The sequence below is a fragment of the Lissotriton vulgaris genome, unplaced genomic scaffold (assembly GCF_964263255.1).
Source record: "Lissotriton vulgaris unplaced genomic scaffold, aLisVul1.2 SCAFFOLD_534, whole genome shotgun sequence".
Lineage (NCBI taxonomy): Eukaryota > Metazoa > Chordata > Amphibia > Caudata > Salamandridae > Lissotriton > Lissotriton vulgaris.
In genome coordinates, this window is record NW_028252845.1 from 106,199 (window position 1) to 128,965 (window position 22,767).

Genomic DNA, 22,767 nt, shown 5'->3' on the forward strand with positions numbered 1-22,767 from the left:
ACGGGGTGCACCGTCCCAGAGAAGCTGCCTCTGAAGTCCTTCTATTTCCCTGCGTCCATTGCGTTCTGGAGTGTATTTAGGAATCGGGGAAGGGCCATCATCTTAAACAGTACTGCTCTTCCCAGGAGCGAAAGTGGAAGCGCCTTCCAACTCACCACATCTCCTCTAAACCGAGCCAGGGGAGGGCCCAGGTTATTAGCATATCTTAATTTCGGGTCTAGTGTGACATAATTACCGATATACCAAAATCCTGTTGGCTCGATTTATATCAGGCAAGTCTCCGGCATGACCGGTGGGTCACCTCTGGGAACGAAAAGCACTGATATTGACCAGTTTTTGGCAAAACTGGAGTACCTCCCGAATATGGCAAGCACATCAAGAAAACTCATCAGGGATCCACTTGGGTTGGTGAGGTAAAGCAGGATGTCGTCAGCGTACAGTGCAATTTTGTCCTCCCATTCCAACGTCCATCGTAGACCTCGAATAGATCTATCCCACCTAACCCACGCCGCCTAGGACTCCAGGGGACAAGGGACAACCCTGTCTTGTGCCTCTAACAAGGTGAAAATCGTCCGACTTCTGATTATTTACCACCATCCTAGACAGGGGATTTGCGTTTAGAAAGTGTACCCAATCAATAAACTCCGGTCCAAAACTAATTTTCCCCAGAACTGCGAACAGGTAGGGCCCCTCAACCCTATCGAAAGCCATGGTGGCGTCCAATGACACCAGTACTGCTGGCTCCTGGATCCTTGGCGTCTTACCCAGTATCCTGTGGAACCTGCGTAAATTAAGGGCTGTATTCCGCCGCGGCATGAAGCTAGACTGATCCTGGTGTATCAACGTGGTGACGACTTTAACTAACCTCGTCGCTAGCAGCTTCGCCAACACCTTAGTCTCAGCGTTCAACAACAAAATAGGTCTGTAGGATGAACAGAGCATCTTGGGCTTCCCCGCTTTGTGGATGACAACTATGTTGGGCGCACGCTGGTCATAAGGGAGCTGACCCTTCTCCCTACTCTCCTCAAACATGGATCGAACAAACGGAGCCAGTTTATTGGCACTCAGTTTGTATAGCTCGATGGGAATTCCGTTCGAGCCCGTGGCTTTCCCGGAATGCACACCTCTCATAGCCAGCGCCACCTTGTCATTTGTAAACGGAGAGTCCAAGTATTCCCGATAGTCGTCCGACAGCGTGGGCATCATAATGTCTTTAATCATTTCACTGTTTTCTGCCTCAGAGTATACCCCAGCCGAGGTATACACCCCACAATTTTATTTCGAGAATTCGTCCACTACAGCTTGTGGGTCTGTGACAGTACTGGGGGTTTCTCCCTGCAATTCTGGCAACAGCCTCGAGGCCCATTCCCCCTTTTCAAGCCACGCTATCAATTTACCGGCTTTATCCCCGTGCTCGTACACCCTGCTTTGAGTCTCCTCGTTCCGCGCCCTAGCCTTATCTCTAGCTAGGCCTCTATATTCATCCTGCCTCAATTTTAGCCGATGTACTCCCTCAGGGTTGCTGCCCTGGACACCTCCTCCTCCAACCTCTTCACTTCTACCTCAGCCCTCTCTATGTCTGCCTGTCTTTGCCTTTTTTTACCCGCTACCATGGATAAAACCTCCCCCCCCCGAGTCCACCGTAGCTACGTTTTCTTGGAAGTATCTCTCCGTGATTTTAACTATCTCCTTCTTGGTGGCGGAGTCCTTCAAGTGCCATGCGCTGATAGGGGCTACTCTGCCTACGTCCATTCGTCCCACCTCCAGCTGAAGCCAAATTGGGGAGTGATTGCAGATTCCTCTCCCCAGGTGTCGCACTTCCCGAACCATAGCGGCCTGTGCCGCTGGTACCAGCACATAATCTATTCTGGAGAGGCTGTGGTGAGCTGCAGATATGTGTGTGTATTGTACCCCATATAGATTAAGCATCTTCCACCCATTCACCAACCCCGTTGTTTCTAAAAATTTGGGAAGCCACCTCTGCGCCGACCGCAGGGCTCGGGCCGGTTGTCTGTCCACCTCTCCGTCCACCACTGCGTTAACGTCTCCCCCTATTACTAGGAGGCCCAGCGGCAACGTCAGGAAGAATGCGCCCAGATCCCTGAAGGTGTCGGATTGGAGGCCGGGCGGGAAATACACAGAGATGCAAGTAACCGTTTCCCTTCCCACTGCCCCAACACCCCCGCTGGTCAGCCCAAGTAGCTTGAATATGCAGGGGGAAATCATTTTTCACCAATACACCAACCCCCCTAGACCCCGTAGTGAATCCAGCGTGTGCAGCCAATTTATAACCCCCTTTATGTAGGGCCATGCAACGGTTGCCAACAAGATGAGTCTCTTGTAGCAGCACCACTTCTGGGGAATTTAATCAATTGGCTAACCATTCCTCTCTTAATTTAATCACCGAGGATGTTCACATTCCAGCTAATCACATTTATCCCCGATCCTCGTCTAACATTCAACATCATACTGGTTTGGAATCCACATTGTCATAACATTGTCTCCTGGTGTGAAAAAAGGAAATAAAAAGGAACCACATTGTGCTAACAATTCTGCAAAGAATAAACCCTCAATACAAGGAAACCCTGTCTAATCCGACTCCCACCCCCCTGCACCCCTGCATTTGACTGACGCCCATCCCCAACTAGCAGTGTGCCTATCGCCCTGTAACTAATCTACAAACTATCTAAAGGTAGTAACGGGGAGGAGAACCAAATCTCCCCCCTCCAACCCCAAAACCACAATCCCGGAACTCGGGGCAGTCCACAGCTATCTTACAGTCAAAACAGGATACAGGTAATAAACTAGCTGCGGATCAGCCTCACCAACTAACAATTCCAACGGCCCCCATCACCCCTGCTCCTGCTGTTCCTCTCCTCCACCTCGGTCCTGCCCTTCCTGCTCATTCGAGTGTCTGCTGTCAACCCAGTCCAATGCCTCCTCAGGGTTATCGAAAAACCAGGCCTTCCCTTCAATTTCCACACGTAGACGAGCTGGGTACATCATGGAGTTTTCAAGTCCCTTGTCCCTAAGTTTCTTCTTCACCAGAAGAAAACGTTGCCGTTATTTCTGCACCATCTGGGTGAAGTCTGGGAAAAATGAAAGCGTGGCGTTTTTATATCGCAGTGGGGCCCCCCCTCGAGCCGCCTGCAGGATCACATCCCTGTCGCGAAAATTCGGTACTCTCGCAATCATCGGGCGAGGGGGAGCCCCAGGCCTGGGCCTCCCCCGGCACTCGTGAAAAGGTTGCTAAGCCCTTTAGGCTTGAGATAGTTGAGGATAATATCTTCCACGAACACGTCTGGTGCCGGAACCTCTGCTCTGAGGGGCACCCCAAAGATGCGTATATTGTTGCGGTCTGTCAGATCTCTGGAAGCCTTAAGATCAAGCACCTCCTGTTGCAACAAAGCCACAGCGTCGATTAAGCTAGCATTCTTGATATCAAGCGATTTAACTTTTTCGCTTGCTTTTGTAAGATCTGCTTGTATCAGGTTGACCTTGATCGTGACGGTGTCAAGTTTATTGTCCAACGCTTCCATTTTGGAACCCAAGGATGATTGGACACCGTTTATAGCAGCCATGACGTCAGTGAGTGTGGGTTCCGCAGGAGAGCCCAAAGTAGTTCTTCCGGCCGATGGGGTCCGACGCGAGTCTGTAGGAGAGACTTTCGGCATCGTGCAACGATCCAGTTTGTTAGACTGAACACTTCTCGGCCCCCTAGAGGATCGGGGCAAGGCCTTTTCTGCATCTGGTTTAGTCGCCATCGGGGCGCAAATCACCCTCTGTGAGAAGTTAGCCTGGCATACGATGTCCACTAGTTCTAGTGGGCACCTTGCACCAGTCTAATCGACCCTTATTGATGGTGGTTGTACAGTCACCCTTATAGAAAGCTATCCTAGTGGTAGCGTGAACCAGCAGTCATCAGGCTAAGACTTCAGTAGGTGAGTTAAGCAAGTTGTTTTACCATTTATAATCCCTTGAGTACCAAATGAAAGGACACCACATAAGGTATATATCAAATATATATGTATTTAATCTAAACACAACCCCTCTGCACTCTTTATGAGGTCAGAGGTAAAAATACAATACAAGCCACTGAGTTAATATACTATAAGTTGCACAGTATACGTTATGCCCTAGGGGCCTCACAAACCATATTCTAAAATAGTGGTATAAGAATCACGAGAGAATTAGAAAGCAGGCCTGGGGCCTGTGGAATCGCTGGGACTACTCTAAACAACCAAAGGTTAGGAAGTAGGAGGCCCACGGGAGACGCGTGAAGTGTCTAAACACAGACGCGGGTTACCATTGACTTTCTATGGGAAACGTAAAAGTTACAAATATAAAGTTTAAGGACACTTCCGGATGGACTACGATGGAACCCTTTTAAACTAGGACACTTCGAGAGTCAAGACCCACGGGAGCACCGGAGTACTCGTATTACCTCACCCAGGGAAGCCAGGTGCATAGGTGTCTTTTCGTGTCAGGTTTCGTCATCGTTTTCAATGGATAGCTGCAAAGAAGTGCTGCAGGCGACCAGAGGAAAAGTGTCCGGGTGGATCCAAGGGTGGATCGAAGATCTGAAGAACCTGAAAGCAGAAGGGACAGAGTCTGGGTCACCAGCCAGTGACCAGAATGGAACCAGGAAGGAACCAGGCGATGTCGGGTGATTTCAGGTCAAGAAGTGAAGTTTGTCTCTTAAGCCACGAGGACCAGGAGGCATCAACGATGACCAGGAGCTGGATTCGAGTTGTCCCACGACGGATCTAGTTGACTGCAGTGTCGGTATCCGGATTGGACCCAACAAGCCTTGGTACCCGCAACCCACTCAGGATGTCGAGATTGGCTCTTTATAGATCTTTTTGGATTTCTACCAAGCAAGTTAGACAGTGATTTTTTCACACTGTCATTTCACTATTTTTTAATCTGACGTCCAGGCAAACACTAATTAAGGTCTTTGTTTGCTTTGATAGCCATTTTAATACACTTCACTTTATTTAATTTTTTGCACTGCACATATCAGCCTCACCTTCTGTACTAACAACTGCGGTGACTGTACCTTGGTCCAGTGATGCGTCGCTAAAATACAACTGGGCGATCGCACACAGACCTAGGTTCGGAAGTCCTACATGATGAGGCTCCGCCATCAGGTGGGCTGATAGGACTTAATCAGCAACAGTTGATAGTCTTTTTTTGATTCACTTTTTGTGCAACTACACCAGTGTTAATTGATGTATCTCAGCACCACTTGACCTACAGGCTTTGTTGTTATTCGAGATTGGCTCTGTTGCAGACCAGCAAAGTCTGTGGCACTTCTCCTTTGCAGGAAAGCTGGAGCAAGCCTGGAGCAACCAGGAAAGCAAGTTAGATTCAAAATGGCGTCTTCAGGGGGCTCACCAGCCAACGGGCAAGGAACCAGGAAGAAGCGTTGAGCTGAAATGCAAGTGCGGGCCCCACGGGACACTCGTGGAGTGTGGAGGCTTGAGCTTCGGTGCAAATGGTGCTCTGGTCTGGGGCTTCAAGCACCCCAATGCACAACTTTAAGATACCTCGAAAAAAGGAGTGCAGCTTGCAAAATGCAGGATGTCCAGGAGTTCCGGTCCCACGTCTCTCGTGTCCGCCACGGGTCTCAGCTTTGCTGTGGTTGTGGGTCGGGGTCAGAGATGTCTTTAAGTCCTTATCCTGTGTCGCAGATTCCCCAGGATCCGGCGGGAGCCTCGAAAATGAATACCGGCAAAGTTGCTATTGGTGCCTGTTTGAACAGGGTGGTCACTCCTTGACCACAAGGGAGATGTCTTCCGTCTTCCAGTCGAAATGGAATGTCGAAGGTCCAGGATATGTCTTGAAAAGATTCGTCCAGGGTTATCTGAAGTCCTAGGAACTGGGTTGCTATACTGATACTACGTTTAGGGGTTGGACTATCTTTAAGGTCCCTCCTATGGGTGGACCTGAGAAGGGGGTGGTTACACCCGTTTCCCTTTGTCCAGTTATGCGCCAGGGCTGGGGCAGAGTGCCCCAGCAACTGGTTTGAACCAGGCTATGCATGGAGCACCTTGTGTGGCCCAGGCAGTGCCTGGAAAGCATTCACTGAATGCAGTCCTCCCTGCCCCTACACAAAAGCCTGCCTGGGGAGGTGCTGGCACCTCCTTGGACAGGAAACCTATTGTCCAGGCCTCCCCTGACGGAGTTTCGTCCAGCAACAGGAGGTCAGACTCGTGTCTGTGGCAGCATCATCCATTTTGTGATGCTGAGGCTCTGTTTAACTTTAACCGGGTAAACCAGTAACTACATGTCTTCTCCCTCTAGAAGGGTGGAATGCTACCCCCGCCGCCAGGACTGAAGGGGGGGGGGGGTAGTATTCAAAAGTGTTTGACACCTTACACGACATGTTTTGATAAAGCCAAACCAAAGCTAGCATTAACCGCGAGGATTATAATGCACTTAAGAGTATATGGTATGGCTATATCATAGAACAGCTATAAGGAGATGGTTCCAAAAGCTGCAGGGGGGCTTAGCTCATGCTAGGGCACCCTCTCACATAGAACCACGCACTCTGCATCCAGGATTGTTAAGGCCTGCCATAGGAGTGGCTTATAGGTGTATGTGTGTCTATATGTATATATAGATATAGGTATACTATATCTAAGTAAGGGGTGATTACACCACCTTACCCAGGCTGTGTGAACAGACCTGTGGTGTGAATTTGGAAGGCAAACCAGGGGTGGCATAATACATGCTGCAGCCCCTGGTGGCCCTAAGGTGCACCCATGCCCTGGGTACCTATGGCACACTAGTCAGTGGCTCACAAGGGTGACCCAGTAACCAATATGGCCTTAGAACAAGATGAGAGGGAACGAGCTGTTACCTGACAGTGGTTGAAAATACAGTGGCACGTTAACGTTTCTGGGAAAGTGGACCTATTTCATTGGGGTTTGGCACAAGCTGGTGGGTACTATTCGTGGAGGGTTATCAAAGGCACAAGGAAAGTGAATAGGGCAGATAGTAAATAATTTGAATGAAGCTTGTTTAGTTACCAGGTTGCGTATAATCACGTAATTAGAGGGATAACGGTGCTTATGTGGTAAAGTCATAATCAGCAAAAGGGGTTAGGAGTAAAAAAGTTGCTTGTAAATATCACGTTTTGGATACACAATCTAAATGTTAAATGTTGTTTTTATTTTTAGTGAAACCCCTGACGAAGGGCAAAAAAATATGCCCGAAATGCATTGGGAAGAACTTTTTTCACTTAGGATGATTTGCATATTAATTCTTGCTTCAGAAAAAGGCCTGGATTGGCATATCTGACGTATTAGATGTTAAAAATATGCTTTGTCCCTCATGTGACATGATGAACTGACACGAGTAAAATTGAAAAAGAAGTTGAAACATAAGGAATAAACCAATATGAAACAAAGATAAAATGTGTGGAATCTTCTGTAAGAAGTCATTGATTCAGCTGTGCGTCCGGCATTGGAGTGAAACTTCACTCCAAAGTTGTTTGAATATCTATTGAAGTAGCTAATTTTTATACAAAATAGATACTGCATTTGAAGATGCAGATACAGCGTGAAGATAAATGATCAAATCAGTTGTGACAGTAGATGGGATACCATTCGGGAAGGAGTCTAAAATTGAATTGCTTAAAGATTGATATTTAACAAAATCAGCATTAGGTAACTTGAATTTTGATTGTAAAATGTCAAAGGGAATAAAGGCATTATCACAAAATAAATCTTTAAGATAAAATATGCCTGCTTTAGGTTTAAGTATTTTATTGAAGAAGTACAGAGACATAGCAGTGTAAAGCAAGAAAAAGGTCGGGCAATAATAGACAGTTCCAAGAGAGCAAATTAACTGCTGATACAGTCTTCAGAACTCACCGCCACCTTCGTGGTCCAATAGTCTAAATCAAGCGAGAGCCGCTACAGGTGGCATCTTCAAGCATTGCAGTCGAACGTCGACCAGGAAGCAAATACCAAGCTCTCTGTACTTCACTAAGAACGTAACAAACTTCCCCAACAACCCCCCCGACCTGCCCCGTCCCCCCTCCCCCCAACTCTCAGTCCGGTGCCGCGCAAGAAGGGTTCACAGACACTCACAAGCCTTCTCTCTTCGTGTACCCAACCCACTGGCCTATCCCTCTACCTCCCTCCTGTCTATTCAGGTAATCGGTGGTGTAAGCCTAAGGAGTCTCAGATACCTGGGGCACGTAAGCTCCCTGAATTCAGTAGCTAATAAAGTATGGAATGGTTGCCACAGCTCAGTGAATTGGTCGACCTCCCCAGCTAGTGTAAGTGAGATTTTCTCCATACCCAGTACATGCCACAGCCTGTGCAACCAGCCCGTGATCGAGGGAACAGTGGAGGTGCGCCAGTGCACTAGAATGTTCTGCACGGCAGAGCCCAAGGCAATGGCTATGTGTCTCCCTCTCCGGGATTTCAACGGAAACATTAAGGCATTAGGTAGGCCCAGTAAGGTATAGGCCGGGAAACGAGGTAATTCTATGCCAAAACATTTATCAATTTCATCGAGCACCTCCTTCCAATAGTCCTGTAGCAGTGGGCAGTCCCATAAGATATGTGTTAAAGTCCCAATGTGCCCACAAGCGCGCCAGCATGTAGTGTCTATGAGCCTGTTCATTTCGTGCAAGCGTTCAGGAGTGCGGTACCAGTATGTCGAAACCTTTGTGAAGGTTTCCGTGAGCCCCACATGATATGCAGAATGTCGCGCTCTGTATGAGATCTGCTCCCATTCTTTGTGGCTTAGTGTTCTCCCAAGTTCCCTGTTCCATCTCTCCCTACCAGGGTTATAGATGTGTGTGGACGGAGGCTGTAGCATTTTGTATAGATCCGATATGAGTTTCGCGTCCGAAGTGCGCGTCGCCACCCAACGCTCAAAGGGGAGCAGGTTCCTATCTGCCGCATCCCGTACCTGAGGGTGCAGTGCCCAGTGTCTAACCTGCCAATATCGCATCCTATCCGCCTCGACCAGCTGGTAACTCTCCTTAAGGGCCTCAAAGGGGAGGACCCCACCCTCCCCGTACATATGAAAAAGCGCCCTGCAGCCTTTCTCTCGCCAATGCGCAAAAGCACCCGGTTCCATCCCTGGCGTGAAGTCTGGATTGTCCACAACAGGGGTGAACGGGGAGGGGAACGAGGTTAGCTCGAACCGTTCGCAGGTAGCGTCCCACACCCTCAGCGGGACCCTAGTAACATATGAGGCGTAAAGGTTCGGGGGTCTGTGTTGTCTACGCAGGAATGGTATCTCCTGCAGTGGACGGCCCGCCACCGCCTGATCTTGGAAGAGCCAGTGCTTGTCCGACTCCCATCTGCTCCACTCCACCAGGTACCTCAGCTGTGACGCTTGGAAGTACTTGTGAAGGTCAGGGACACCCAGTCCACCCGCCTCCGGCGCCAGGGTCGTCAGTGTTCTCTTCATCCGAGGCACCCGGCCCTGCCAGACAAATTGGGATAGAGCTGTCTGCATCATCCGCGTCCAACCTTTAGGGGGCTGTAGCGGAAGTGCTCGGAAGAGATATAGGATCTGTGGTAGCACAGTCATCTTCAGCGCTGCTATCCTGCCTAGCCACGATATCGTCCCCTTGTTCCATCTCCCCAGTTCCTCTTTCACTTTCTTGCCTAACGCCTCATAATTAGCCGCCACCGTCGCCGACAGTGTGGGGGCCAGTAGGATACCCAGATAAGGCACATGGTCCCGTGACCACCTCAGTGGGTAACGCCTCTGCAAATCAAGTCTCGTCCCGGGTGTCAGGGAGATATCCAATGCCGTGGATTTCCCCATATTCATCCTGAACCCGGCTGTTGTCGCAAAAGCCCTGAGCTCCTCCATACACGCGGGCAAAGCCCTCCGTGGATCCTCTAGCGCAAAAATGACATCGTCTGCGTACAAGCTTACTGTGTGGGTATAACCCCCCATCCGCACTCCTGTAGCATCTGCATTTTGTCGCACTCTCTGGGCAAAGGGCTCCATGTAGAGGGCAAAAAGTAAAGGGGACAGCGGGCACCCCTGTCTCGTGCCGCGTTCGATATTGAAACGCCTCGAGCCACAGCCGTTGACTCGCACTGCCGCCGACGGGAACTTATAACAATTAAAGACCATGCACCTAAATTTCTCCCCTATGCCCATTCGAGCCATCACCCGTTCTAGATACGGCCAATGCACCCGGTCAAACGCTTTCTCGGCGTCGACCGAAAGGAGCATCCTTTCCCCCGGGATCCGGGAGGCCTTTTCCAGTACGTGCACCAACCGTTTGGTATTGTCTACCGTTTGCCTGCCGGGTATAAAGCCGGACTGGTCCGCTTCAACCAGTCCGGGGAGATATTGCGCCAATCTCGCAGCCAAGATCCCTGTGTAGATCTTCAGGTCCACGTTTAAGAGGGAGATCGGTCTGTACGAGCCACACTGAGCCCTGTCCTTCCCCGGTTTGGGTATGACCGATACCGTGGCATGCAGAAGATCCGACGGGATAGCGCCGGGACAGCTAAAGGAGTTAAACAGTTTGGTCAATATCGGAGCTAGGGCGGCGCAAAACGTCTTATAGAAGAGGGTGGTGTAACCATCCGGTCCCGGAGCCTTCCCGAGTTTCAGCCTAGCGATCGCCGAGATAACCTCCTCTATCCTAATCTCTCGGTCCAGGTAGTCAGTCTGAATTTGAGCTAGGGACGGAAGAGTCACCGAGTCTAGGTAGTCATCCGGGTCCCCAGTCGCCGCCCCGTCCTCCGTGTAGAGCTTGGAGTAGAACTGCCGGAAAGCCTCAGCTATATCGGCGTCTTCTGTGACTGTGCGTCCATCAGGCACCGCAAGTTCTTTGACTCGACGGCATTGGTGTGCAACTCTAAGCTTAGCTGCCAATAACCGGCCACAGCGATCCCCCCCTGTGTAAAAAGCATGTTTCAGGCGGAGAGCCGCGTACTCAGCCCTGTCCAGATCCAGAGACGACAGGAGCTTCCTCGCCGCTTTCAGCTGTTTCCAAATTCTGGGAGCCCCCGTGCGCCGATGCACCTGTTCCAGTTCCCTGACCTTGTGTGTGAGTTCTTCCCGTTTAATTTTCCTTTCCTTATTTTCGGCTGCCGATATTGATATAAATTCCCCCCGTAGGACCGACTTAAGAGCCCCCCATTGGGTCGCCAGGGTGGTGTCGGAGTTAGCGTTATGCAACTGAAACTCAGTCACAGCCTCAGTGACACGCTGCACCACAGGTTTTTTGTGTAAAAGGGCGTCCCGCAGGCGCCAGACTCCGCGTTGAACAGGGATCGATGGGGGCAGAAAGGTACCCGAGACCGGAGCGTGGTCCGATAGGGAGAGGACCCCGACCTCCGAGGCAGTGGCCATGTCCCGAACCGGGCCTGAGACCAGCAAGTAATCTAGCCGTGCATACGTTTTGTGCGCGTGTGAGAAGTATGAGTAGTCCCTATCTGTGGGGTGAAGCCCTCTCCAAAGGTCGTGCAGGTCGAGTTCAGCCAAATGTGTTTTCATAGTGTTCGAGAGTTCCCCAGTCTGTGGAAAGCGCTGTGCTGATCTGTCTAGTGAGGAATCTAATACCATATTGAGGTCCCCCCCCAGAATGAGATGTCGATCGGGGGATGCTGTGACATCTATCAGCGCGGTGTGGAGGAAGTGTTCCTGACGCTCGTTTGGGCAGTAAACCGACCCCACCGTGAAATGCAGGAGCCCCAGCTTGAACCTGTACACCAGCAGTCTCCCCTTTTGCTCAGCTAATTTGTGCAGCGCCTCACCCCTAAAGGATTTAGATACCAATATAGCAACTCCCGCCGTTTTAGTGGAGTGGGAAGAAAAGAACTGAGTGGGGAAGGCACGGGACCGCATTCTATGGCAATCACCCACCAACAGGTGCGTTTCCTGTAACAGACAGATGTCCGCCTGCGAGGCTTCTAACAGGGAGAGAACTGCCCTTCTCTTCGTGGGGTTGTTTAGGCCTTTCACATTCAAAGTCACCACTTTCAAGCCTGCCATACCAGATCAATGTAACCGTCCCGCACTAGGCAGGCGAAGGCGGCCAGTGCCAATCCCGTCTGTGAATCGGCCCGTAAGGTCCGGTTCAGCTGAACATACATAACCAAGACACCGGACTGAGTCGCCCCGAACTCCCCCCTCCCGGATCCCAAGGCCCCCGAACACCAACTCCCCGACCCCCGCATCCCCTTCCCCCTTACCCCAACTTGGACCTTCCAACCCATCCCTCACAACCGTCTGTAGTCCTCCCCCCCTCCCCAGACAATCCAAAAACTTTTGAAAAAATTGTCCCAGACAGGCCCAAACGGACCAGTCCGTGGAATGTTACCTTAGTGGACGTCCAGCCACACGTGGTCAAACCTTCGCTCCCTCCCTTCCCCTCAAGCCAGCAGTTGAAACATTGCTATGATGAATTCCCCCCGGAGCACAGTTAGGCGGTTAGTGCAACCTCCCCTGGACCTTCAAGTGCCGTAGATGCCGTCCGAACAGCGGCTTCTTGACCCGTTCTGATTGTTGGAGACCCCGGCCTCCGCGACGCCTCCGCCGTCCCTCTTCGTCGCCTAGCTCGTTGCCAGCCGCCGTCTATTGTGCGTTGCCGTCTCGGCGTTTGGGAGTCCTCTTCCTCCGCGGTAATGCCCAGTATTTCGCAGGTGTCCTGCAGGTTTCGCAAGTGGTGTGTCTCACCCTGCCACTTGAAGATAATACGAAAGGGATGTCCCCAGGAGTAGGGTGTTTCGTGTAGTTTGAGGAAGTCCGTCACAATCTTAAACGATTTGCGCCTCTGAAGCGTGAGCGTGGACAGGTCCTGGTACAGCGCCACTGGGTGATCTCGGAAAGTGAGAGAGCGTGCCTTACGGGCCTCCGCCATAATCCTCTCCTTCAGTGGGTAGTCTGGGAGGAACGCTAAGATGTCCGGAGGGGGGCCATTATTCCTTCTGGCTGGTCCCACTCTGTGCGCTCTGTCGATCCGAATGAGGAAATCATCCCCTTCTCCCAAGACCATGCGGAAGAGTTCCTGCAGGTACCTAACTATGTCCGGATTTTCCTCTGATGATGGTACACCCCGGACCCTGATGTTGTTCCTTCGTGATCTATTCTCTAAATCCTCGTTGTGCAGTTGGAGGTCCAAGTGCTGTTCCCGGAGAGTTAGCACTTCCTGCTGCAGGTGAGTGATCTCTTCATCTTGTCTGTGCGTGGCGCTCTCCACAGTGTCCACTCTCTCGCCTAAGCCTTCCACTTCCCTACGGACTTCCCGAACTTCTCCTGCCACTTCCTGCTTCAGGGCCTGAAAGTCTTCCCTCAACGTGCCAAAGAGAGATTCCAAGAAGGATCTGGTGACCGGAGGCTCCGCTGCCACACCAGACTGCGAAGACCCAGCCGCTCCAGGTGAAGAAGAGTTCTTGTCCCCTTTGTTCTGCTGCCTGTTGAGCATCTCTGGAAGCGTGCGATCATTGCGTTTCCCCCCTCTTTGGGCAGCCATGATGCAGGCCCCCCACCAGTCCGTGCGGTGGTCTGTGCCTTTCCTCACGCCAACTCCCGAGCTCCCAGCAGTCTTCCTTCAGTCCAGAGCGAGCGAGCGTAGAACTGCGTCCACCCCAGAGACCACGGCGGGCCGGGTCAGTAGCTGCACCGTAGGTTAGCGCGGGGGAGGCTACGCTCACTGTCCCCAGGGAGCACCGGGAGTAGCGTCGCCGGAGTATACACTGGCGCCGGGGCCCCAATGCCTGCAGGAGCGTCCAGGTAGTACCCGGGGCCAGGCGACCCCTCGTGCTCCGAGCTGTCTCTTTTACAGCACCCTGGTAGCGACTACAAGTCCGCCTTGGTCAGACACTGATCGTGGCTTCCATCAACATGGGGCGCCCCCCAGTTCCTCGACGTCTCTCCCCAGGCAGATGTCCCCCCGATGGTATCGTACCGCAAGACGTGCAGCCTGAACGCTGTGGGCCTCGCAGGCGCCCTACGTGCACTTAGGCCGGGGCTGGAGAGTCAAGAGCGTCACAGGCCTGGAGGGCGTCCTCGTCCCGTCGGCTCTAATCAGCACCAGGCGAGGTGGCAGTCTTGCTGGAGGTCGCGCCCGGCCTCCCACGCAGCCCGGGAAGGCCTGAAAGCCGGGCACTTGCGTAGCACTCCCCCAAGTCAAGCCCGTACCTCGGGGTGAGGGGACTCCCGGATCCCAGCCTGCGGGCCCTTCGATGCAGGCACCGCACTTGTGTCGCAGTTGGGGGTTCCCGTCTGACAGCGGGGAGCGATCTCTGCAGGCAGCGTACTCACTGCGCGGTCTTTTGGTCTTCCGCGGGTCCGGGTGGAGATTCTCCGTCTCGGGCCGCCGCCATCTTGGAGCCCAGAGGGGGGCGGACTCGCCCCGGACACTGCACTGTCCTGCACCGCTCCGCTCTGCGTAGCAGCTCACTGTTGGTGGGGGGGGGGGGCCCCCCGCGTCCTCCAGGCGGCCGGTCCCTTGCCACCCCGTCGACCCGAGGTTCGCCGCCTCATCAGGGTTGGAGCGCTGTGTCCGCCTCGGCTTGCGCCGCTCCACGATTCAGCCCCCGGAACTCGGTGAGTCCCCGCTTTGCTGGGTGCTGGCAGCGGTGGTCAAGCGGGCGCCGTCTCCCTCACCAGCCCAGCTGTGCAGTGTGGCTCCGGGGGGGAGATTCAGCCTAAATCAGGGCTTGGGACCTCGAACGGGGTCGGGAGCTCCGGCAGACCCGTCCTTCTACCCCGCCATCTTGGCCACGCCCCCAATATGCCTGCTTTAATCCACAACATTCCAGAAATTCACATTTCTATTCAATATAATAACAGAACCATGCCATAGAGATAAATCCGTTGTAGAACTTAAGGGAGAAGCCAAATTTAAATCTAAATCCTTAAATATTAATCTTGAGGATTTGATTATAGATGAATGGTGCATAATTGTAGATTTATGAGACATTGTAAGCAAGGTGGGTAATGGAAAAGGATAAACAAGTGATTTTTCTATATAAAACCAAATAGGAGGTTTAACTACAATAAGGAACGTTGTTTCAATATGAATGCTTTATGATAAAGAAAAAAGTCAGGAAGGCCAAATCCTGCATGGCATTTAGGTATTTTTAATTTTTTGTAACAAATTCGAGGTGACTTATTGTTCCAGAGAAATTTGGATAGCATTTTATCAACATCTTTATAGAATTTTAGTGGAAATTGAGTGGGGATCATAGCAAGTGAGTAAACATTTTTAGGAGCAATATTCATTTTAATAGATTCCATTCTCCCCCACCAAGTGAGATGAAGGGAAGACCATCTAGAGGTTTTATTTTTAACATAATCAAAAATAAAAGTACTATTTAATGTTAATGTTGATGGTAAGGAGGACGAAAATAAAATACCGAGATATTTCAATTTATTTTTTTGCCAAATATCTGCCACAGGTAGCATATTAGGGGTACAAAAAATATTTAAAGGGAAAAATTCTGTTTTATTAACATTAAGTTTGTATCCCGAGACTGCGAAATATTTGGTAATAATGTCTAATAAGGACAGGATAGAGGAAATTAGATTACTGATAAATAAAAACACGTCATCCGCATAAGCTAAAGATTTAATAGTAACATCTTTAATCGTAATAGCTTGAATATCCTCACAATTCCGTATATAATTAAGAAAAGGTTCAATTCCCAACAGAAATAAAAGTGGTGAGAGGGGACAGCCTTGCCGTGTTCCTCTAAAAAGGGAAAATTGAGTAGATATTTGGCCATTGATAAATAAACGAGCAGTTTATAAGGCAGAAATCATTTGAATAAAAGAGGGACCAAAATTAAATGATATTAAAGTTCGAAATAAAAATTGCCAATGAATTTTATCAAAGGCTTTTTCAGCGTCTAAAGCCATAACTTCAGCGGGAACAAGAAGTGTAGGACTCTGCTCAATAACATGTAATAAGGTTCTTGTATTGTTAGCAGAATATCTATTTTTCATAAATCCTGATTGATCTGGGTGGACAATAGAGTGAAGCACAGGGGCTAATCTAGAGGCAAGAATTTTAGTATATAATTTACAGTCTTGATTTATTACAGATATAGGACGATAATTTGAAACTAGGGTAGGATCTTTATCAGGCTTGGGAAGTACAATAATTAAAGCATCAGCAAAAGAGCCTGAAATGGTCCCACAAGAGCCAAAATATGAAAAAAGTTTAAATAAATAAGGCAAAAGATGAGGTTGGAATTCTTTATAAAATTCAGCTGGAATACTATCAGGGCCTGGAGACTTATTTTTTTGAAGAGATTTTATGGCTTTCAGAATTTCATCAGTAGTAATGGGCAAATCTAATACAAGTCTATCTGATTGAGAAATTTGGGGTAAATCACAAGTATTTAAAAAAGCGTCAATTAATGAATTGTCATGAAGATCTGGTTTGTTATATAAGTTTGAATAAAAATCCAGAAATTCTTTAACACTATCATTATGGGACAGCACAATCTTGCCTTGAGGACCATGAATAGAGGTAATCTGTGTTTTATCTCTTTTAATGCGCAAATAATTCGCTAGGAGTTTGCCAGACCTGTTGGCATTGAAACGAAATCTAGCATTTGATTTAGCGAGTTGGACACCAGCTCTTTTACTGTGGATAGAATCAAATTCATAACGAAATTTTTGCAGTTTAACTTTGTATTGAGGACTATTGGATGTAATAAATAACCGTTCGAATTTTGCTATTTGTTTCTCTAGGTGTTTGATATTAGCGTTGAATTACTTATTCTCATGAGCCATAATAGAGATTGTAGCACCTCTAATGTAAGTTTAAATGCGTCCCATCTATTGATCACAGAAGTAGAATTTTCCGGATTAAACAAAAAATAATCTTGAATGGCTTGTAATAATTTAGGCTTATTACGCTCATTAAGAGCAATACCAGTATTCATACGCCATCTGGTTTGCTTTGTAAAAGTGGACAAAATATTTAAAACAAAAGAAATTAAAGCATGGTCAGATATATCAATATTACCAATGACTGGAGTAGTTGCAGATTGAATAAGAGACGGGGAAAGTAAAAAATAATCAATTCTAGAATGGGAATTATGGGGATTGGAAAAGAAGGTACAACATTTATCGGTAGAAAAGTGTAAATGCCAAATGTCAGCCAATTTGGTGGTTTGAATGAAGGATTTAAAAGCATGAAACACCTTGGGAGGACGAAATTTAGTACTAGACAACCTATCTAATAATTGGTCTGCAAAAATATTAAAATCACCCCCAACAATCATCGGAACTTTACCCAACTTTAAAACTTCAGTAGTGATATTAGACCAAAAAGTAGGACCATTAGCCGTAGGACCATAAACATTAAGCAAAAATAAAGTAGAGTCATGAATTTTAATTTTAGCTATTATATATCTACCCTCCGAATCTGAAATTTTATTTAAAACTTGACAATGTAATTTTTTCGCAAAGAAAATAGCAACCCTATTTTTCTTTCCATTAGCAGAAGACACAATAGGGTCAACCTACTTTTTTTTCATATAATGTAATATTTTATCATCAATATGAGTCTCCTGAACAAAACAAATGTCTGCATTACATCTCCCTAAATAATCCAAAATTTTTGTACGCTTAACTGGATGTCGCAAACCTTTCACATTAAGAGAAATAACTTTAATATTGTGAACAGTAGCCATTATGAGGAAGAAAGCAAAGAAGAAAGGCACTAGAACAAGAAGAGGCGAAAAAAAGCATAGTTGAGAAATAGATGACAAATAGTAACTCTATGTTTGAGAAAAGGATAGGAAGAAAAGAAAACAGGGAGAAAAGGACAAACAAGATACATAAATAGGAATATAGAAACGAACACACGTTCTACAAACATGGCCATAACCGTTGAAGCCCAGAAACATAGAAATTATTCATAGATGTGTCAGAAAATTTCTGACTGGAAAGAGTCAGGTATTAGGGTCATGAGTATCCATTGAAAGTGGAACTTGTTGGTCAAGAAAGTGTCGCTGTTCTTCCGGGCGTTGAAAGGATTTGGAAAAGTTATCTTTCCATATGCGCATTGTAGATGGATCAAAAAGTCCATATTTGAAACCAAGGCTTCTTAACTGTGGATGACGGGTAGCAAAATCCTTGTGTATAGCAACAGTTTCCTTGGCAAAGTCTTTGTGAATAAAAATGTTGTTGCCATTAACCATTAGTGAGGGAATGTCTCTTGTAGCTTTTCTTATCAATAAAAGATGGTGATCATGCAGTACTTTAAATATCATTTGCCTAGGTTTAGTATGGCGAGGGTTACGATGAGAAGGGATTCTATGGGCTTCATCCACTTCAAATTTTTCTGAGAACTTGATATTCAAAAGACCAGGAAGTAAATATTCCAAATATTAATCGACAATTAGAACCCTCAACTTCTTCAGACAAATTAAAAATGCGAAGGTTGTACTGTCTATTTTGATTTTCCATATCCAAAAGTTGCGCATGCATAGGAAGTATTTTTGCCACTAATGATGTAAAAGCTTCCACTTTGTTTTTATTATCCTGTATTTTGATGGAATTATCAGAAATTTTCATAGACAGAGAAGCCATATCTTTACGCACACTTTTAACTTCTGAGGCAATAGTGTCAGTATTAACACGTAATGCTTGAATTTCTTCTAAAATTAATGAAAGAGAAGGTTCAGAGGACTCCACCACCTTAGATTTAACTGGAGGAGGAGAAACTTGATGTCTCCTTTTATTGTTGCCTGGATTTTTATTTTCCATTTTGAGGTGAAAAAATCCACAAATAGGTGTAAATAACACACAAATGTGTAAAAAGAAAGTTATTAAGTGAAGAGAGCAAAGAAAACTCTTCAAAATCACTGGTACAGCACCTATGTAGGACTGTGAGCGTGGCTAGGCCCAAGCCAGGCCCTTTCCTTAGAAGCACTCCTCCCCCTGAGCACACAGAGCAGGCAGTACCTTCGTGAGAGGCTGGGAGCAGGAACCAGGAGGTAAGAAACAAGGCTTCTGTCGCGCAGAACAGATGAAAATAGTAGAATAGGAAGAAATCCTCTTCAATAGCTAAGCGACCTCATTTGCGTGTAGATGCTGACTGGAAAATCGTTGATTTAATAAAAAAACGGTCCAACGATGTCACGGAGCTCAAGCGGCGGCGGCCATGTTGTTTGACGCGCTCGCGCGTCTCCCTAAAATGGCCTTTCTAGTGGCATAACATGTGCCCGAAGAATCAGTGAGCTCCAGGCTTTGTCATCTAAGCAAATGTACTTCAACATCTCACCTGACAAGCTGGTCCTTCCGAAGGTGGTCACTCCCTTTCATTTAGGCCTTTCTCGTCACCCTGCTTACCTTTTTTTCTCCAGCGCATCGTTCCAAGAAATAGAAATGACTTCATCGACTGGACCCAAAAAGAGTGTTACCATTCAACCTTGACGGCACAATGATGGACGACCAACTCTCCGTGGGGTATGTTGGAGCCAAGAAGGAGAAGGCCGTGCGAAAGTGGACCATCTCCTGATTGATCCTGCTCTGCATTAAAATATGCTACGCATTGGCCAAGAAGCAACCCTCAAAGGGTTTTCCAACAGAGCAAAGGCCGCGACCAATGTGTTAGCACACAAAGTCCCGGTCCTGGACATCTGCTAGGCAGCAACGTGGGCCTATCTGCACCCGTTCAAAAAACACTACTGCCTGGACATTCAAGTCCGTCGGGATAGACAACCTTGCCCTTTAGGTCATACAGGACTTTATGGTGTGAAATTATTTTGCAGACCAACCTCAGAGGAGGTATTGCTTGGGTATTGATTTTAAGGTAAGGAATCTGCAGCTAGAAGTCTCTATCAGATGAACAAGTTACTTACCTTCGGTAATGCCTTATCTGGTAGGGACTGTCTAGCTGCGCATTCCTTTCTGGCATACCCATCCTTCCTGCTCTGCAAATGGATTTCTTGGTACAGGATTGTTTGCTTTTCAGGGTCCTTCATTTTCACAACAGTGGTCAGTGTTCTTTGTGGCTTTTCGCTCCTGGCATGGAAAGTCACAAAAAGTAACTGACATTGCGTTGGAGTGACACCTATATAAGCACCGAACATGTAATTTCTGGTGCGGATGATGCCGCTGAAGCCACATGGAGCTGAACGATGCCCCCTACCAGGCCGATGGGTACTGCTCACGAAAGATTTCCAGATCCAGTCTGACACCTGGAGATATTCATAAGATAAGGAATCTGTAGCTAGATGGAGTCTCTACCAAATAAGGCATTACTGAAGTTAAGTAACTTGTTTATTAAGCACTGCTAGGATCTATGCTCTAATACCAGACCCTACTCAGTTTCAGCAATGTTTCACAAAGTAAATAACCCTTCCCTGCATGATACATATTAAAAAACCTTCAACATTCACACTGTTTTGAACTCTGGCGCCTCTGTGCTACGAAATAAACACTAGTTGGCTTGTATTTGGAAGCACTCTCAATCCACATCTCCCAAGAAAGCCTCATGCTTTTATCAAAATCCCATAACTTTTTTTTATATCCTATTCACCACTACTATGATCTAGGACCACGGCCTGCTGGTGCACATGTTTTGCACATATTACAAACAGACTCCCAGCAGGCCTGACTGCGCAGGACGTTGTACAATAGCACAATTCCTTATTCCTGCTCTATTTTCGCTACCTACCCTTTGGATCGCTAAAAAGCTTCAATAAATCAATGCCACAGCTACAGACTCAGATGCTAACATCCCCTGCTATCCAATTAGGATATATCTGGAAAGTAACTTGTGTGGAAACAAACCATACATTTCCATATCGCTTGCCTAAGCTGTTCTGTGTATCTAAGCTGAAGTCTATTCATGCTACGCAAAGCTTGGGTACATGTCAATCCTTGACTAGGTCTGTAGCAACAATACTGAAACACCTTCCCTACACCATCTCTATAGCTCTGCTCTGACACGCCCTTATAGTTCACGGTATAGCTGCCCTATGGAACAGTAAGTGAGACGTTCACATCCAGAGCACACATGCACAGACAGGCCATTGTGTGTTTCATATGTTTAGCATTTACTACTGTTGCCATTGTTCTAGGTCCCAGAAGACCCAAAAGAAAAATGTGGTTTGTACTGAGGTTCTAAAGGTGGGGGCTTTGCCATTTCTAAAACCGAGATCACAGCCCAAACCCTTGGCAGACCTTCAAGTTTAAATTTGCCTTGACAATCAATTTACTTTGAGGAAGCATATACACAAATGCTGAGGTGTTTCACACTCTTTGCATTGCTATAGTTTTAAGTCAGCAAGGCTCCACTTGACAAAGACCTTCCAGCTTGCATCACGCCTCTGCAGACAGCGGTCTCACCAGTACAAAAAATAAAACCTGTAACCCGTTCCACAGGTGATGACTGAGCTTCTAACTTGTGTTGACAAGTACCTCATTGTCTCTAAAGAAGAAGCAACTAACAATACATTTTCACATCCCAGTTTAAGGCTCTGGCTCCTGCAGCACCACTCCTTCATAATAGGTTTACCAGAGCTTTGCTAAGACATATCCTCAAAGGAACTGTTATGCAGACATAATTGGTCATATAAATGTAAATCAACATCTTAAGGAAATGCATAATAATCTGATCATAACTTAAGTAAGATATTCTTTTTGAACTCCCATGTACAATGGATATGTTTATATGGAGGACCAGAAACAATCATAATCTAGTATGTATCTGCAATGGAATAAAACTTGTGATGAATATGAATTTCCTTGTTATCCTGCACCATATACAGCAAGGAACATGGGCTTTGGACAGTGGTGTCCAACATAATTGTTTATTGTTTATTTCTCGCTTCAGTTGCCTGCTTGGACACTTCTTACCATTGTACCTGAGACTGAGATCCAAAATATTTTGTCTGATGACCTCCTGAATATTGACGTGTTGATTATATTAAATATGGTTTAGTCTAAGATGGCCTGGGGGGATTTGCTAAGTGTTACACTCTGCTCCTATTAAAAGTTTGTTATATTCATATTTTGTATTTTGTATTTTGTAAAACGTGCTCCAAGATCCTGGGCATGGGAGGGGCAATTCATTGCTTATAGTTATCAATGGAGACTGCTTAAAGTCATAAAATATGTCAAACCCAGACAGTGAACATTGATTTGGATACTAAGAACCTGGTTTACTAAACTACTTCCGCTTGTATGTTTGACTTACATGTAAAAATCCTTCCTAATATGAGAATTCCATGTCAGTCTCACGACCAGAGTAACAATACTGAGCAAATTTGTTGTACCTCTACCACGCACCACCAGGCCTTAATACTCAGATTTAGAATTTAAAGATTCAGTCTTGTCCTTTAGGATCTTGCAAAAGATGATAAATCCGCAACAAGATAGAGTATCCATCTACAGGTTGTTCTTGTGTAAATTTGCTTTAGGAGCAGATTTCCATATTGCAAATCATTTTCCCTCTTTGGAGCTTTCCATCCACCCACCAAGCTCCACTGAGCCAGTCTTACACTTTTGAATCTTTCTACTTGAATGGATCAATTTGAATTATGTATTGATGTCCCATATCTCCTCAGAGATGCCTTATGCTTGCCCATGCAATGTATTATGGGATGTCTGTAACCCAGTCTGTAAAGTAAATTTGTCAGAGGGCCTATGATTAGGGTATTGAATGTCCTGCCATGACATCAGAGGTTCCCTGAATCTCTGAATCCTCTGAAACTTTAATGGGGTCCTTAAGCCACAATCAGGAAACCCAGCCTGGTGTTCCTACTGTTTTTGTATTCTCTATATATGTATTTGCTA

At 47.2% G+C, this 22,767-nt stretch overlaps 1 protein-coding gene across 1 annotated transcript in view; it reads right to left on the reverse strand.

Moving 5' to 3' along the window:
- The window catches only part of LOC147661249 (NFX1-type zinc finger-containing protein 1-like), an 805,409-nt gene that overhangs the window by 17,401 nt on the left and 765,241 nt on the right, over positions 1 to 22,767 (reverse strand). The window lies entirely within an intron of this gene.